Source organism: Mustela lutreola, chromosome 5, assembly GCF_030435805.1.
Source record: "Mustela lutreola isolate mMusLut2 chromosome 5, mMusLut2.pri, whole genome shotgun sequence".
NCBI lineage: Eukaryota > Metazoa > Chordata > Mammalia > Carnivora > Mustelidae > Mustela > Mustela lutreola.
The window spans coordinates 149900604-149918084 of NC_081294.1; the positions used below are offsets into that span (position 1 = coordinate 149900604).

General features: G+C 43.5%; 1 long non-coding RNA gene across 1 annotated transcript in view; it reads right to left on the reverse strand.

Moving 5' to 3' along the window:
• Window positions 1-2203: 2203 nt before the first annotated feature.
• The window catches only part of LOC131832613 (uncharacterized), a 134158-nt gene continuing 118880 nt past the window's right edge, over window positions 2204-17481 (reverse strand). Inside the window, exon 3 of the long non-coding RNA XR_009354118.1 lies at window positions 2204-2459. This is a non-coding gene — a long non-coding RNA (uncharacterized LOC131832613). The remainder of the gene's footprint in view (window positions 2460-17481) is intronic.

The following is a 17481-nucleotide window of genomic DNA, read 5'->3' on the forward strand; positions in this document are numbered from 1 at the left end:
ACAAGGGTTTTGAAGAGGAGGTGGGTGGGAGGTTGGGTGAGCCTGGTGGTGGGTACTAAGGAGGGCACGTTTGGCATGGAGCACTGGGTGTGCCGCATAAACAATGAATTCTGGAACACTGAAATTTAAAAAATTAAAAAAAATTTTTTTTAAAAAGAGCCCATCTGAACTCTGCCCAGGGTTACCAGGGATGGCTTCAGGACTCTCCATTTACAAAGGGCTTTTTTCAGAGAACTGCTTTGACCTGATAAGGTTTAAAAATCACTAGAAGACAGGCTATTAAAAAAAAAAAAAAAAAAAAAAAAACCACCTCTGATTCTGTGAAATGACCTGATTTTAAATTTTTTTCTAACGAACATGAGTGTGTAAACAGCAAGCGGGTGGGACTGGGGCGGGGAGACCAGGCTCTCCAGGTCAGCCCACGGGGAGGACTTGTGCACTGAAGACTGCTGAATCCTACGCTCAGAGTTTGATTTAATGGGTCTGCGGTTAGGTCAGGTCATCTGCATTTCGAATGAGTTCCAGGTGATGCTGAAGCTATGGGGCTGCTGGACGGGGAGGAGGCACACTTAAAGAACAACCGAAGCAGGCACCTGGGTGGCTCAGTGGGCTAAGGTCATGCCTTTGGCTCAGGTCATGATCCCAGGGTGCTGGGATCAAATCCCGCATCAGGCTCTCTGCTCAGCGGGGAGCCTGCTTCCTCCTCTCTCTCTCTGCCTGCCTCTCTGCCTACTTGTGATCTCCCTCTGTCAAATAAATAAATAAAATCTTTAAGAAAAAAAAAAAAAAAGAACCACCAAGATGTTTTAAGACTGTGAGAGTGACAGAAACCAATTTACATTGGAAAACATCCCTCAGGCAGTAATTTTCGATTTTGGCTGCTCATTATAATCACCTAGGACAGGAGACCCAAGAGCTCTTAAACAGAAGCTCTTGGAGGGTTGGGGGGCAAGTCCCAAGTAGAAGTATTATCATTTTTTAAAGCTTGCAGGTGATTTCAGTAAGTATCCGAATGTAACAGCCACACTTTGGTGATCTGTGGCAAAGGTGCTGGAGGCAGGTGAGAGTGGCCCATGAGAAGCCACTTGAGACAGTGTTTTATAAACCTAGTCACCGGGAGAGGAGAGGGATGACCTGGGTGGTTCTGTCGGTTAAGTGACCGACTTATTAGTTTCGGTGCAGGTCATGATCTCACGGGTCATGAGTTCGAGCCCCCCATGGGGCGCCATGCTTACCTGGGAATCTGCTTGAACGTTTCTCTCTCCCTCTGCCCCTCCCACTGCTCATGCAGGCATGCTCGCTCTCACATAAATAAATCTTTTTTAAAAAATGAAAATAAACCTAGCAGGGGCACCTGGGCAGCTCAGTTGGCTAAGTGTCTGTCTTTGCCTTGGGGTCATGGTCTCAGGGTCCTAGGATCGAGCCCCGCATCAAGCACCCTGCTCGGCGGGGAGCCTGCTTCTCCCTCTCTCCCTCCTCCTGTTTGTGCTCTCTCTCTCTCTGTCAAATAAACAAATAAAATCTTTTAAAAATAAAAATAAAAAAATAAACAGCGGCCCAGAACTGAAGGATAGACAGATAAGTGAAGTGGGCAGGACTCCAGACCCCCTTCCCTGATGACAATAAAGACTCTCTGTTATCATCTTTTCCGCTGTTCACTTAAAGGGAAAAAAGCAAAAGGTGCTGAGGTTCGAAAATAAAATATACAGGTTTGGGCAATCACTGAGACCGGCGAGCCCTGAAATCAGCTTGGCTCCGATATTGTCGGGAGCCACTGAGGGCCGCTCAGGGTGGCCGGGATTTTATGTCGCCTCAACAGTCAAGCAGCAAATGGAACCTGCCAAGTGAGAAACGTGGAAAAGGAAAGAGGAGCTTGGGCAGGTGCGGTCAAGGTCTGGCTCGGGCACTAGACTGCGTTAGGATTCCCTAGGGAGGAGCATCAGCACTAATGGAACCGAGGGTCGCACTGCTGGAAGGGAAGTGTTGGGGATTTTGTGTCCGTGACTGCGGTCATTCATCCAGGGGCCACGTGGAGAAGTCGTCACGGGGGCGTTTTCAGGGTACATTCCGTGGAAGCAGAAATTCCTCTGGTGCCGGGAATATGACCATTTTTCCTTCCAACAAGACAAGTGAAGGTGAATTCCGGAAGCATTTTCCATCACCCCCAAGGAAAGGATGCCAAAAAGCCACACAGAACTTGGTATGAACGGTAATTCTATATTAACCTTGAGGAAAACATGTAACAGATAAGGATATCGAGGATTTGGGGGGCGTGCCCTAGAGGCGAGCCCTTCCAACTGAAAAACACATGTCTCCCGAGGGCCATTAAGTTTTCCCAAGGGAACATAAGGATGGCTGGTTTTGAGGGAATCAGTTCGGGGCTCGACTCTCAACTCTTGCTTCGTAAGTGGATCAGCTGACTGCAGGACATACAAATACCGGATTATTATGTCGTGCACCTGAAACAAATAAAATGTTCTGCGTTAATAAGACCTCAATTAAAAAGTGGAACAGCTGAGAATGTCTCCAATGGAGACATCTTGCTGATTCTCCCCACTTCCTAGTCACCCTACTCTTTCCAAGGAAAGAGTACCCCTCCCCCAGTCCTACTACAGGGTTTTAAAAGCTCCAGGAGGTCCAAGGACATGAGCTCTTCCATGCCCCAAAATTATGTGTCCTCCCTGAGAGGGAGCCCATAGAGACCAAACCCAGGAGCACACCAGTACTGAATGGACAAAAATGTTCTTAAATGAACAATAGCTCTGTTTTCCAACCCTTTCTGGGGATGTATTCAACGAGGTCCCTGAGAGTCAAGAATCACGGGTACAACTAGTAATCATTGGTATGTCTCAATAAAACATTTTTGAGGGGCGCCTGAGTGGCTTAGTGGGTTAAGCCTCTGCCTTCGGCTCAGGTCATGATCCCAGGGTCCTGGGATCAAGTCCCCCATCAGGCTGTCTGCTCAGCAGGGAGCCTGCTTCCCTGTCTCTCTCTGCCTGCCTCTCTGCCTCCTTGTGATCCCTGTCTGTCAAATAAATAAATAAACTCTTTTAAAAAAATAAATAAAACATTTTTGACATACGTTCCAGAAATGCAGAAAGAAGGTGGCTCAGATGAGTGGGTAACAAACTATCCCTTGAGAATCGGATAGTTTCCCATTCCATAATCTCAACAAAATTGAAGGAAGGCCAAATCAAGTAATCAGCTGAAATATTATTAAAAATCATTTTTATGACCTATAACTGTGATTTGGATACATAATTTGGAAGGAGTTCAAAAATTCATTGCCACTTGCATAAAAATGACTCCTTCCACTTCTATATACCTATTTATGTGGGGATATGGCTTTTGAGTACTTACACCTAGAAAAAAATATATAAATAAAAGCAATGTTCAGCCCTATTTTGATTCCGGCAATGACTGATACTTGTCTAAGGACTCATGAGCTAACTGAACAAGTCCTATCAGCTTTACCAAGAGAAAAATGTCCTTAAAAATTTTATCATTTGTGTCTAAAAGTCACTCGTCTGAATTTTCTTTTATTTATTTATTTATTTATTTTTAAAGATTTTTTCTTTATTTATTTGACAGAGATCACAAGTAGGCAGAGAGGCAGGCAGAGAGAGAGGAGGAAGCAGGTTCCCCACAGCGCAGAGAGCCCGATGTGGGGCTCGATCCCAGGACCCTGGGATCACGACCTGAGCCGAAGGCAGAGGCCTAACCCACTGAGCCACCCAGGTGCCCCTTATTTATTTATTTTTAAAGATTTTATTTATTTATTTGACAGAGAGAGAGAGAGAGATCACAAGTAGGTAGAGAGGCAGGCAGAGAGAGAGGAGGAAGCAGGCTCCCCACTGAGCAGAGAGCCCGATGCAGGGCTCGATCCCAGGACCCTGAGATCATGACCTGAGCCAAAGGCAGAGGCTTTAACCCACTGAGCCACCCAGGCACCCAATTTTTATTTATTATAATTTGATTAATTGTGCAGGAATAATTGGTTGTTATGGTCATTCCATCCAGAAGAAGCTTTTTCTCCCCCAGAAAACATCTGCAATGAAGATCACAGGGAAGTCAAGCTTAAGATGAACAATTTAAATTTCAATTTATATAAATATTTTTCTTGCACAGACATGTGACAGAAGGATCAATAAAAGAATTCCAAGCCTGAAATATATTATCTTGGTATAAAATTCTCTGCAGGAAGTGGAATGGAAATACGAGTCCAGGATAAATGGAGTGATGTAAAATTTCTGTTACAGGAAACGTCTTACTGATCTTGTAAATTGAGAAGAGAATCAAATCTCCTAGGCTGGAAATATTTGCAAGCAACGGAACAATCACGGTGCGCCAGAAATTACAGATCATCTCAAAGATTTAAACTGATACTAGAAAAAAGAGTTAGCAACATAAAAACGGTGGGGTACAGTTACATAAGTTTTCAACATTCTTTAAGTGGCTATGGAAGGGGAAAAAAATGAAACTGGCACTCTAGTGAATGTTTCTCTCCACTAGTCTAGTTAGGAAGAGGTAAATTCCTTGGCTTATCAAACAAGACTGTCTTTTTCCTTTTTTTAAGATTTTATTTATTTAGAGAAAGAGAGAGTAGGACGAAGGGAAGAGGGAAAGAGAGAATCCTTAAGCAGACTCCCCACTGAGCGCAGAGCCCAACACAGGGCTAGACCTCATGACCCTGAGATCACCACCTGAACCAAAATCAAGAGTCGGAAGCCCAAATGACCAAGCCACCCCAGCGCTCCCAAACAAGACTCTCTTAGATGGTATTTGTCTAATGGATTCAAGCCCAAGAGGAGGGGAGTAGATTTCAATCTTAAACTACCTCCCTGCCTTCTGCTGCCCAGGAAGAATGTATTTTTGTAGTGACATGAGGATCTACGATCAGAAACCCTCAGGGAGGCTCGGCTGGGGCCAAGGGCATTGACACTTTCTGCTCCAGACAGAGGCTAGAAGCAAAGGAGGTGGTGTTTAAGGACAGTTTAGATATTGCACTCAGAAATAAAGAAGGCTCATTCATTCTCAGTGAGATTTAAAAACCTGGAGCAGTTTGACACAGAGAACAGGAGCCCCCCCCCCCCAAATGTGGACAGTCTATAGATGCAGGAAGACATTCTGGTGTGAAGAGAGAGGCCATTTTTAAGTCTCCTACTGAAGGACGGAGCCTTCGGCAGCTGACCCGACGGACCAGCTTACCTCTTCCAAACGGCAGAGTCATTTTGGAATTCTTGGGAATCTTGAGTTTCACACATCTGTGAAACCCCTGGCTCCTAGAGGTTGAAGGTCTTGACCAAGGTCATGCTTTATTTTAGTGACAGATATAAGAAGAGAGTCCATGTCCTCTCTTCTCAGCCTTTTGCTATTTCTACAGTATGATCTGACAAGTGAAGCCAAAAAACTGTGTCTCTATTCTGAATTTCCCACATCATGTAATATTTTACACATAAGGAAATGTTGTTAAGGTCAACGTAAAAGCAGCTAGTGCAGCTTATAAAGCCGAAGGAGAAAGATGCCAGGTCCCCAAGTGCATGATGCAATCCCTCGCTGGATGTGAGGGGAAAAAAATCACTTTAAAACAATCCTGAGGGATGCCTGGGTGGCTCAGTCCGTTAAGCATCTGCCTTCAGCTCAGGTCATGATCCTGGGATCGAGTCCCGCACCAGGCTCCCTGCTCAGTGGGAAGTCAGCTTCTCCCTCTGACTGCTGCTCCCCCTGCTTGTGCTCTCTCTCTCTCAAATAAATAAGATCTTTTTAAATATAAATATATATATATATATTTGTACCCCTGCTGAGATAAAAGCTTGGTCAGGCAAAATTTCCCTTTTCCTTTTCCTGGAGATAGTGGGACGCGTGGGGCTTCCTCGCCTACACTTGCTGCCGTTCAAAGCAGAGAAAAATCCCCCTGTGGTTTTCTTGCTGCTGACGGCACACATCACTCTCCCACAAGCAAGGCGGAAGAAGATGATACAGCATTCGCTTATAATTAAATCTGTAGGTAACAGGTCAGGAAAAATAAATCCAAACCTTCATCGGAAGATTGAACGGACGGGATGGAAACACATATTCCACCAAGCTACTAATATGTCATTTTCTCAAAAATGCTTATGATGCAGCCTCTTGGTTCCTACTGGTTCAGGCTGTAGAGAGAGAAGTGATGATGAATAAATAATTGACTTTTCTAGGAACTTGTTTATAAAAGCCTGGGTAGGGGCGCGGGGAGGAGGGTCCTTAAAATCTGTGTTCTGTGAGGTCTGTACAGACACAGAGTAGATTTCATCCAGACCGAAGAAGAGAAAAGCTGACTGAGGGGAGAAGAGGCAGAGGAGCGGATTGGCAAAGCCAAGTTTTGACGGGAGAAGGAAACAGAAAGGAGGAAGCAATAACAGAAGGGGAGGGCAGCGCGAAGCACTAGCCAAGCTTGACAACAGGACGTCCTCTGTGTCCTGGAGAAAGGAAAGCAGAATAGGTTTACAGAAGGTTTTTTGGGGTGCTTGGGTGGCTTCATTGGTTAAGCCACTGTCTTCAGCTCAAGTCATGATCCCAGAGTCCTAGGATCAAGCCCCATATCTGAATTCCCTTGCTCTGCAAGGAGCCTGCTTCTCCCTCGTCCTCTGCCTGCCACTCCCCCTGCTTGTGCGCTCTCTCTCTCTCTGTCTCTGTCAAATAAATATCTTTTAAAAACATAATAAATAAAATAAAGGTGGTTTTGGAGTACTTTGAATTTCCGAGACTATTGTGATCTCCAGGGAGAGGGAGTCATGCTGAAGTAGCCAGCGGCCAAGCTGAACCCCCACCAGAATCAGGACACAGCAAGGAGGGGACCATGAGAAGGATGGGCACCAGTGGCCCAGCGTGGCGGCTTTGTCTCTGTTTCCTATTCTGAGCATTAAGATGTAAAGAGGAGGGGCATCTCGATGGCTCTGTCGGTTAAGCATCTGACGCTTGATTTCAGCTCAGGTCATGGCAGGGTCATGAGATAGAGCCCCAAGTCAGGCTCCACGCTAGGCATGGAGCCTGCTTAAGATTCTCTCTCTTCCTCTTCCTCTGCCCCTCTCCCAATTTTCTCCCTCTTTCTTTCTCTCTAAAAAAATAAAAAATAAAAATTATTTTAAAAAGATGTAAAGAGGAAACAAAAGCTAAACAGATCAGCTGACCCTGAACTTCTCTCTCTGCCTCCAAAAGAGACTCTTGCCATTGAGTCTTCCTGGGGACTATATGCCCAGGGGATCCCTATGCACTATGAGAGTTAAAGTATTGTCAATAAACAGTACCAAGAAGTGAGTCTGATTATGTCTTTTGTCCAGATAGTTGTGCAATCATATGGGGAGATTGATTTAAAAATGGTAGGGATTATCTGATGAGTATCCTAAAATTTAGGAACACGGGGTGCGTGCCCAGGGATTGAGTGGCCCCTACAGCCAGTGCAACCCTTGGGCAAAGCTTTAGTTACTCCAAGGCCATGGCTAGCAGTCTGCATTTATGATGAGGGATAACTTCCCTGTGAACAGAACTGAAGGCATCTCACAAACACCACGCTTCTACCCATCGATTTCAGGGACTATCCTGGACAGGACTTGTAAAGATATCTGAGGTCCCCAATCATAGCTCTTAGTTTCCCCGCAAGAACTGAAGTTTCTAACTTCAACCTCTTCCTTACCTCGGGATACCTTCAGACGCCACGGCTTTGGAATGGGGCTGTCGTATATTTACACGTCCTTTGTCTGATACCACTTCCTTCCCAGAGACCATGACCCAGGAAAGCTGGCATCTCCAGGCACCTCTAGGCTCCCCCCCTCAGATAGCTCTCTGCACAGCCACATCTGGCAGGGGGAGGGCAGAGTAGCGCTGCCCTGCTCAGGGTCACTCTCCACCCCACTTGCTCCCCTAGGGAATATGGATGTGAGACTTCGTAGCTGCAGGCCCGTGGGCTTTGACTATAAATATGACTAAGTAAGCAAAGATCTTGACCTACCTACTTTATCATGTCCTCCTCAGTCAGTCCCTGAGTGTACTACTACCTTCTAGGTGCAGAACCTGTGAACTCCTGCATGATGTCTTGCTTGCTGCTGGCACTTGGAAAGGCAAATTTCCACTCTCTGTGAGGACCTCAATATCTCTGTGATGTCACCACCATAATCAAGAACCAAGGTATGTATCTAATGGAGTGGGAAACCCGTGTATTGATGACTAACAGGCCTCGCCGAAAGATTTTATTTCCATTAACAGTTGAAAGCAAACCAAACCAAACCAAATGGGAGTGGTTATTGCTGATTCATTTTGACAAGTCAAGAATTGATCTTTGAAACCTCACCGAATACTTAAGATGTGTTTGATCCCATTTGAGCTCTTATCACATATTTCATAAGGCAAAGACCAAAACTTCTGCAGCAAAGCCAGCAACCAGAATATTAGACCCCAGGACCCTGAGTTTTTATAGTTTATGCCGAGGGGGTAACGGGCAGCAAAAACTCTCCAGACAAGATATTGCATTTTTTCATGAATATTGTTTCCATGTTCAGCATTCTAAGGGAAATAACTAACATTTGCTCAGCAACCATAAAAGATAGAAAGTTTGGTGACTATTTATTGAGGTTTTCTCATTGCCTGAAAAATACCTTTTTTTTTTTTTTTTAAATGAGCATGAAATAAAAAAGAGAATTGAAGTAAGTCCTAGGATTCCCCAAAACCTTCAATATCTGTTGTTTCATGTAAAGTGACAACAGGTAAAGCTGGTAGTGCTATGTCCACACTGGCAGGTAAGGAAATGGGTTCAGAGAGGTGAAGCGACAAGACCAGAGCATATGGACAGGAATGTTCAGTCTTCTGTTTCTTCTTCACTTCGTAGTATCTTGAAATACAAAATGGAGACAAAACAGGAGCCCACACTCCCCAAAGCAAGGTATGTCATTTTCCACTATCCAACCAGGGTTTACTCTTAAAAGACCTCATACTTGAATTTAAAGGTGGTTTTCACGTACGAGCAACAGATAAAATAACGTTTGAATTCTATCAACTTCTTTAGTTTTTTTTCAACTTTTGTTAGTGGTTGCTCTAGAGTTTGTAGTATACAAATCTATATGTGTTTTCAACACTTCATGAATGGTACCTCTTTTTTTTTTTTAAGATTTTATTTATTTATTTGACAGACAGAGATCATAAGTCGGCAGAGAGGCAGGCAGAGAGAGAGGAGGAAGCAGGCTCCCCGCTGAGCAGAGAGCCCGATGCGGGGCTCCATCCCAGAACCTGGGATCATGACCTGAGCCGAAGGCAGAGGCTTTAACCTAACTGAGCCACCCTATTGCTATAATTCTTTTGAGCAGTTATCTATTAGACCAACATCCAGGTGGGTGAAACAGACCACATCCACATGTCACTTTACGGGCCCTAAATTCCAAGGGGACAGAAGCTCCTTTGTTCAGGAACTTGCCCTATGGATCCAGATCCAGATCTCTTTATCTGGCTGTTGATTCATATACTTTAATATTATTTATAATAAATGGGTAATCTAGTAGTAAACTAGTTTCCTGAGTTCTGGAAGGTCACCAACTGGACTCTCTCCCAACCACACCCTTCTGGTAATTTCTTTAAAGATTTTATTTACTTACTCTAGAGAAAGAGTGCACAGGATGGAGAGGGAGAGGAATCTGAAGCAGACTCTGCTGAGCCCAGAGCTCAAAGTGGGGCTCAACCCCACAACAAAATCATGACCTGAGCTAAAACCAGGAGTCGTATGCTCAACTGACTGAGCCACCCAGGTGGCCCCACACCCTTTTGGGTTTTTACGGAAGGCTTCAGTTCATTGGCATAATTGATTAAATCACTGGTCATTGGCAACTGAGTCAACCTCCAGCTCCACTCCTCTGCCCCCAACCCTCTAGCTGCAAGGTTGCTTTCCCTAAAAACCAGCCCCCATCCTCAGGTGAGGTCCGAAAGTCACCTCATTAACATAACAAAAGACTCCTTTATTGTTCTCTAAATGGGAGTAGAGACCACATATATATTTCTTATTATAAATCATAATATTACAATAGGTAGTTTCCTCCATTCTGGCTTCATTCAAGATTCTCTCTTTGGCTTTGGCTTTGGCTTTCTACAGTCTGAATAGGATATGTTTAGGCATAGATTTTTTTTTTTTTAATAATTTATCATGCTTCTTGTTTTCTGAGCTTCCTGGATTTGTAGTTTGGTTTCTGTTCTTAATTTTGAAAAGTTTTAAAGTATTGTCCCTTGAAGAAGGAAGGAAGGAGGGAATAAGACTAGAAAAATGGAATCAGAGCATGAGGTACAAAGCAGATGGGATATACCATTTCAGACATTTGACCAAGATTGTGTTAAGCCTCACAGAAAAGCAGAGCCCTGGTAAAGCTATAAGTGAGAGCTCTCTAAAGATACCCTCAGGGCACCAGTCCATCCTTCAGAATCTCCTTTGTTGTCTCTGGGTGTGCTTGACTGACCGCCTGGTGAGATGGGTAAGGAGGACAGTCTACAGTGCAACGTGGCTCACTCTCCCCTACTCACTACAGCACAACCAAGTGGGCCTCTGTCCTTACCCTGCGTCAAGCTAGACTCTGTCCCACCTCAGGGCCATTATGCTTTCGGTAGTGATCTCCTCCACCCATACACTTTGTAATTACTTGTGTTACTTGCGTGCCTTTTGGATTTCTGCTTTCCCCACTATATATAGGCTCCAGGAGGAACCAATAAATAGCCAACAGTGCTTGATACATGCTAAGAACCCCTAGTTTTCGAAAAGAATTATTTTATTTGTTATCAGAGAGAGAAGAGTGCACATGCACACACGAAGATGGGAGGACCAGAGGGAGATGGAGAGAGAGTCTCAAGCAGACTCCATTCTGATCATGGAGCCTATCATAAGGCTGGAGCTCATGACCCTGAGATCATGACCTGAGCCAAAACCAAGAGTCAGACCCTTAACCAACTGCACCATCCAGATGTCCAGAACTCTTAAATATTTAATAATGAATCACTCACTTGGCCACTGCAGTCAGTGAGAATTCCTGCCCCTTTTGCACAATCACCAGAACAGGCCATGGGATGAAAGATACCATCAGAGCTGAGGGAGGAGAGGGAGGGAAGTGGGGGCAGGTGGTAAGAGTATGGTAAAAGAAGAGTCAAGGGACAGCTGAGACACATGGGAGAATATGTCAAGGAAATGAGGCACTGGAATAACCATGAATGCATTCATAAAACTAGCCATGGAAGCCAGGCGGGTTGAGAGGGAATAGAATAGATAGAGTACAGAATGCTTGGGGTAAGCCAAAGTTCAGATACCCAGGGTCCATGCAGTGCCAGCTAGGGATATTTCTTAATGGCCTACCATTGCCAAGCCACCAAGAAATCAGGTTCCCAGTTGATTTCATTGACTTCGCAAAGTCATGTCACCATATTGGAAAATGAAATTCTCCAATAAGACAACTAGAAACACAAAGGTTTGGACATGAGGGTATCTCCTTTTCCTTATCTACAAACATAATTATCCTGTTTAGAAAGGAAAGATTAAAATGTTGAATGAAGAAAGTGCACCTCAGAAAGAGCAATACAGCTCCTTCCAAGGCAGAACCACCTGGGGGCATTATTTGAACTTGGTTATCAAGCTTGGAACGAGCAAAAATTTAGATCTCTCACCAAGATTGCATATCAGTTAAATTTATATACTTTTTAAGAGAATTAAGTTTAAAAAATTTATAGCAAAACTGAAATTTGATTTGATTGAGTTGATCCAATAAGACTTTCGTCTATGATACTGCCAACATTTGACTCTGGTGAAGTCAATTAGACACTAAATCCTTGAATTCCTGCTTCTGAAATACAGAGAAAGTATATCTTTCTCCATCTTATTACATATTTGTTAGTTATGAAATATCACATATATGACCCCCACTACAGGCCTTAAAAGTATCATTACCCAAATTGGAGGTATTATATAATGCATACCTAATAAATAACTTTTTTCTTCTAAATTGAAAAATGAAAGTCCAAGGTCACCCAGCTACTAAGTGCCCAAATCACATTTTATCAGAATCCAGTTTTGCCCATTTTATCATTCCAGAATATCCTCATATCACACATTTAAGGTCATTGGTTGAATGCCATCAATTTCTAAACATATTCATGGGTGAATTTCATTGTTAGAAAATTAGAAAGCTAAGGTCAGGTTTACAAAAATATTTTAGAATGTTGAAGTTCATCTTTCAAGTTGCTTTCTCTTTCTCTCATCTGATAGAACTGAAATAAAATTTTGGTTCTATTCATCCTAAGGAATTAAACAACCAAATGTTAGCTCTTTTTGATAAGATACAAAAGATACCCCCCTCCATTCTCTTGATGGTATCTTTGCTCTCGCCTCATGTTTCCCAGAGATAACACTTAACACCTTTCCAAGCAATTTTTTCAAAATTCTCCTAGCTGATAATCAGAGCAAATTCAGGGCTTTGAACGTATCAAATAAACTAAAGAGAAACTGGAATGATTGCAAGTGCAGACACATGACCCAATTCCCAAGATTACTGGATATGAGGAAAGGGATTGATGAAAAAAGTTGAAAAGGTCCTGGATGCTTGCCAACATAAGTGAGGGCTTAAGGAGTCAAGACACAGGAGGAAGAAGGGTGAGACTACGGATAATCTGGCTGAGGATCTAAAACAGCAATGGCCAGAGAGATTTTTGGCTTTCACAATAAAGTGGATGCTACTAGCACCTAGTGGGTCCAGGTCAAGGATGTGCTAAATACCGTACCATGCACAAGATAGCCTCAGCCACCAAAGAAAGAATTATAAGGTCCCAAAAGTCAAGGCTGGGAAACCATGTTCTGAGAGATTCAGGTGCTTCTCCAGTCCCTTTTACCTCCCCTAAATGTGTGGGGCAAAGTTTACCTTTTGGGTTCCTCCTTACCATTGTCAACAAGTAGTACTAAAGTTTCCATACTGCTATCATGCTTCCATAATGCTAAAGTGAGATGGTGGATGACTGGTCACCCTTTTCCTGTCCCCAACTCCCCTGTACAACCTAATCCCCCAATACAACCTAATTCTAATGCTCAGTTGGCATATTTATGTGCCTGACGATAAACAGGAAATAAGCTGCTTTTTTTTTTAATGTATATCTATTTCCTAAGAAACTGAGACTAGACCATGTCTTCCTTGAATGGCAGTCTACACTGTAGCATCGGTTTAGGGATTTCCAGGGCCTGGGTGTAACTTAGTGGAAGAAGAAGGAAGACAGAAAGGGAGTGTTGACAGCATGCCCTGAATCAGAGTCCTACCACTTCCACCAAGGGATGCTTGGAGCACTAGGCAGCTGCCAACGAGAGGTTAAATTTGCCATTTCCCACCCTCCCCTACCCACTCAACCCACAGGTAAACTAGGTTGTTCCAGAGCCTTTGAGGCTTCCTTGAGGACCTCAATGGATTATTAAGCATTAGCAAAGACTGCTTTGTAATGACCATTTCCACTTTATCCAAGACAGAAGATAAGCAATGAAAAGAAACACTTCAGGTGGGGTCCACAGTCCTCGGTGTCCCAGGACCTCGTCCAATCTGATTTTAGTCTTTTAAATGAAATAATAATAATCTAAGGTACTTTTTAGAGAAGAGAAACTCGATTATGAAAACATGAACAAATATCTACTTTATACCCTTTGGCTTATGATTAGGACCATAACTGCTGCCGTGTATGATTTTGTCATTCACCAGCTTAAACTCCTTTACTGACATCTTACGGCTCTATGAATAAAATCTAAGTTTCCAAAAGTTCCTGCATGATGATTATTATTCTCCATGCTCCTCCTTGCTTCCTATGTTCTGTGTCCTTAATCTCCTGCTACTCAGGTATCCCACGCTCAAATGCCCCCTCTTCAGAGAGACCTCCCCACGTAATTATTAACTTTTTTTAAGTAGGCACCATGCTCAGCGCGGAGCCCAAGGCGGGGCTTGAACTCAGGCCAGACACTCAACCAACTAACTGAGCCACCCAGGGGCCCCTTCCCACATTGTTATTATCACAAGATCCTGTCTACTTTCCTTCTAAGCACCTATTACATTTATCATTAATATTTTTAGTATGCTTTTTACTACTCTCTGCTAGATTGTTAGTTACCTCCCTGAGTATAAAGATCTTATCTGGGTGTCGACTGCCACCCAGAGCTTAATGGAGATCCTGATACATGGCAGTGACTGACCATATTTATTGCATAAATTAGGGCATAAATCCATATAAGCAAGACATTCTCTATGAGCTGCAATTACTCAAACTATAAGCTCCAGAAATTCCAAATGTAATCACATGGCCCGGGCTACTTAGATGAGTCAATATAGAGACACAGAAGTATGAGTCCCCGAGCTCTGAAATGGAGCAACACATAGAAACCAGCAAATGTGCTGACATCATTGATCAAGTCGCACAAAGAACCCAGTTTTCCAGATAAAGGCAGTTAGCCTGTACTCTTCCAGTTCATCTAGGACACTCACACAGAACAGTCTCATTTCCCCATCAGTGTAGATTGGATTTGGATGCTTTTCATAAAAGCAAACATTTTATAAATCACTTCAACCAAGCTGAAATTGGAAAGAAATAAAATCAAAATTATTCCACAGGGTCCTATCAATACCATGTCCTTTAGGAAAGTTAAATTATAACAATGTGTCATAACAAAGGCAGGTAATTGGGAAAGTCATCAAGTGCTCACTAAATAAGCAGAAATGTGCATTTGGGCCCGTCTATGTGCAAGACTGAAGAATTTCCAAGTTACACACTTCAGTACAATAGCCATCAAGACACCATTGGAAAGAATGCACCAATTATGTGAGACCCTTCAACTACCATCTGACAAATTTTACTATGAATAAAAGTGTGAATGAAAACGCTTCACATGGGTCTTTTAAAAGTAAGAATAATAATATCACACTTCCAAGCCCCAAAGGCCTCATGATGTGGGTTTCAAGATGGCCAGTGGTCCACCACAAAAATGGCCGCTCTGTTCCCCAGCCGCTCTGGAAAGGGTATGCTTCTCCTATGTAGGACTCTTGTGTCCTAGTCAAGTATTTCATACATGGAAGATAGCCTGTAGAATTACTGATGCTTTTCATATTTTTCATTTGTATGAGGATTCTGTTTCTGAACCTAGATCCTTCTCTTCCCCTCACTGTCCATGCTGCGCTTGGCCTCAGCTAAGAATGCTGCATTTGTTTTGTAGTATTCTCAAATATCACCCCAAAGGTAGCAATACAACTGTTAGCAGCTACAAGCAAGATATATATATTTTTGAGAGAGAGAGTGAGGGTGCACAAGTGGGGAGAGGCAGAGGGCAAGGGAGAGATAGACTCAAGCAGGCTCCATGCCCAGTGAGGAGCCCCAGGGGCTCCTCTCAGAACGCTGAGATAATGACCTGAGCCAAAAATCAAGGGTCAGATGCTTAACTGCCTGAGCCACCCAGGTGCCCCTCAGAGAAAAATAATAATAAAATTTAAATCTAAATTTAAAAATTTTTTTAAAAATGATTTATTAATTTGATTCTTTCTGTTTTAGGGTTCCCTACTCATGACGATTGTTGAAGTCAATAAAGCATTGACTTCAACAATCAACTCTGCTGCTCATGCATGCATTATGCAAAATACCAACTTCACCTCTTGGAACTCAAACCTGTGAGGAGGGATGCTGCCCAGCTGGCGCTTCCACAGCCAAAGAGGGACGATGAAGCTGGTTCTTGGAAAGTGCAAATAACAGCTGGAGACTGGAACCACGTGCACTGGCGGAGGCAAGAAGCATCAGGACAGGTACAAGGAACACACGTGGGACCGCCTGCACCTTCTCCTTCCTCCCACCTTCTGGTTGCTCTCTAGCGCCACCTACAGGCAGACCTAACAAAACCAGCAGACAAAAGAGCTCTTCTCCAGTGTCCAGTGCCCAACATTACAAAGTGGGGGTGGGGTGGTATAGACAGGTGCATTTGTAACTGAGAAACAAGATCACACCCCTCCCACCGGATCTCAGCACTCAGGTGCACACTCACTCCAGAGGCTGCTTGGCTGCTACTTGAGGCTGCTCGTTGGAGGAATTCAACTTGCGTACCTCTGGAAACAGATACGGACTTCTGGTTATTAATGCTGAAACAGAGCACACAAGTCACCCCCTAAATCTCCACTAACAGAAGGAAAAGGCTGACACCGGAGATAAATAAACACAACCTTGATCATATGAAGCATCTTAACTGACAACATATAAATATAAATTGGGCCAAAGCGCTCTGAGACTTCAAAGAATAACAAAATCCCAATAAGTCATTTTGTCTCACTATAAATGGTCTGCCTTTCTGCTCTGCTCCAGAGTGAATACAGATTTCTCAGTAATTCAAGCGCTGATGAACCGGTTGGTAGATTTTCCTAGTTTATTTCTTTTCTCCCCTGCTGGCTTTCTTTTCTGCAGACTCAAACACCCACTCATCTGCTTTTCCCTCTGCTCTCTGAAAGGTTCAGTGGAAACAAACACAGGACCACTATCTACAAACTGAGGCCTACCAGCCAAATCCTATAAAGTCTGGGTTAAGACAAGGCAGTGAGCAGAACACCAAACCCATGCCTCCAGCAACATACTACTTCAGGAAGAATTTCCTCTGCCCTTCAAGATCCTTCTCGCTGGATCATGAATCAAATTGACATGAGGCTGATTAATGAGAAAATCAAATTTAATAGCATATGTATGGGGGATCTACATAGATATGGAAATTCCAAAGGCAGGAAACATGATACATACATTAGCTAAAGAGAGGGGTGAGTTCTTAGGATCCGAATGGGAGAAAGACCATTAGCAGGAAAGTGAGATGTTTGGAAAACAAAGGGGTTCCTCTGTTATGTAGATACATAGATACGTTTCTACCATAAAGGGGAGTCTGTTAAAAGCAGGCAATTGAAGGAGAGGTAAAGAGCTTTTCCTGAATCTGCTGGATTTTGATTGCTTTTAACTCAGAAGAAAGTTCAATGCCAATGTGGCTCATCAAGGGCTGGCCCTTGGCCCCTACAATACAGATTTTCTCGGGGCGCCTGGGTGGCTCAGTGGGTTAAGCCGCTGCCTTCGGCTCAGGTCATGATCTCAGAGTCCTGGGATCGAGTCCCGCATCGGGCTCTCTGCTCGGCAGAGAGCCTGCTTCCCTCTCTCTCTCTCTGGCTGCCTCTCTGTCTACTTGTGATTTCTCTCTGTCAAATTAATAAATAAAATCTTTAAAAAAAAAAAAAAAATACAGATTTTCTCAAAACTTTACACTCACAGGGAACCCTCCTGCACTGTTGGTGGGAATGCAAGCTAGTACAACCACTCTGGAAAACAGCATGAAAGTTCCTCAAAAAGTTGAAAATAGAACTACCCTATGACCAGCAATCGCACTACTGGGTATTTACCCTAAAGATACAAATGTAGTGGGGCGCCTGGGTGGCTCAGTGGGTTAAGCCTCTGCCTTCG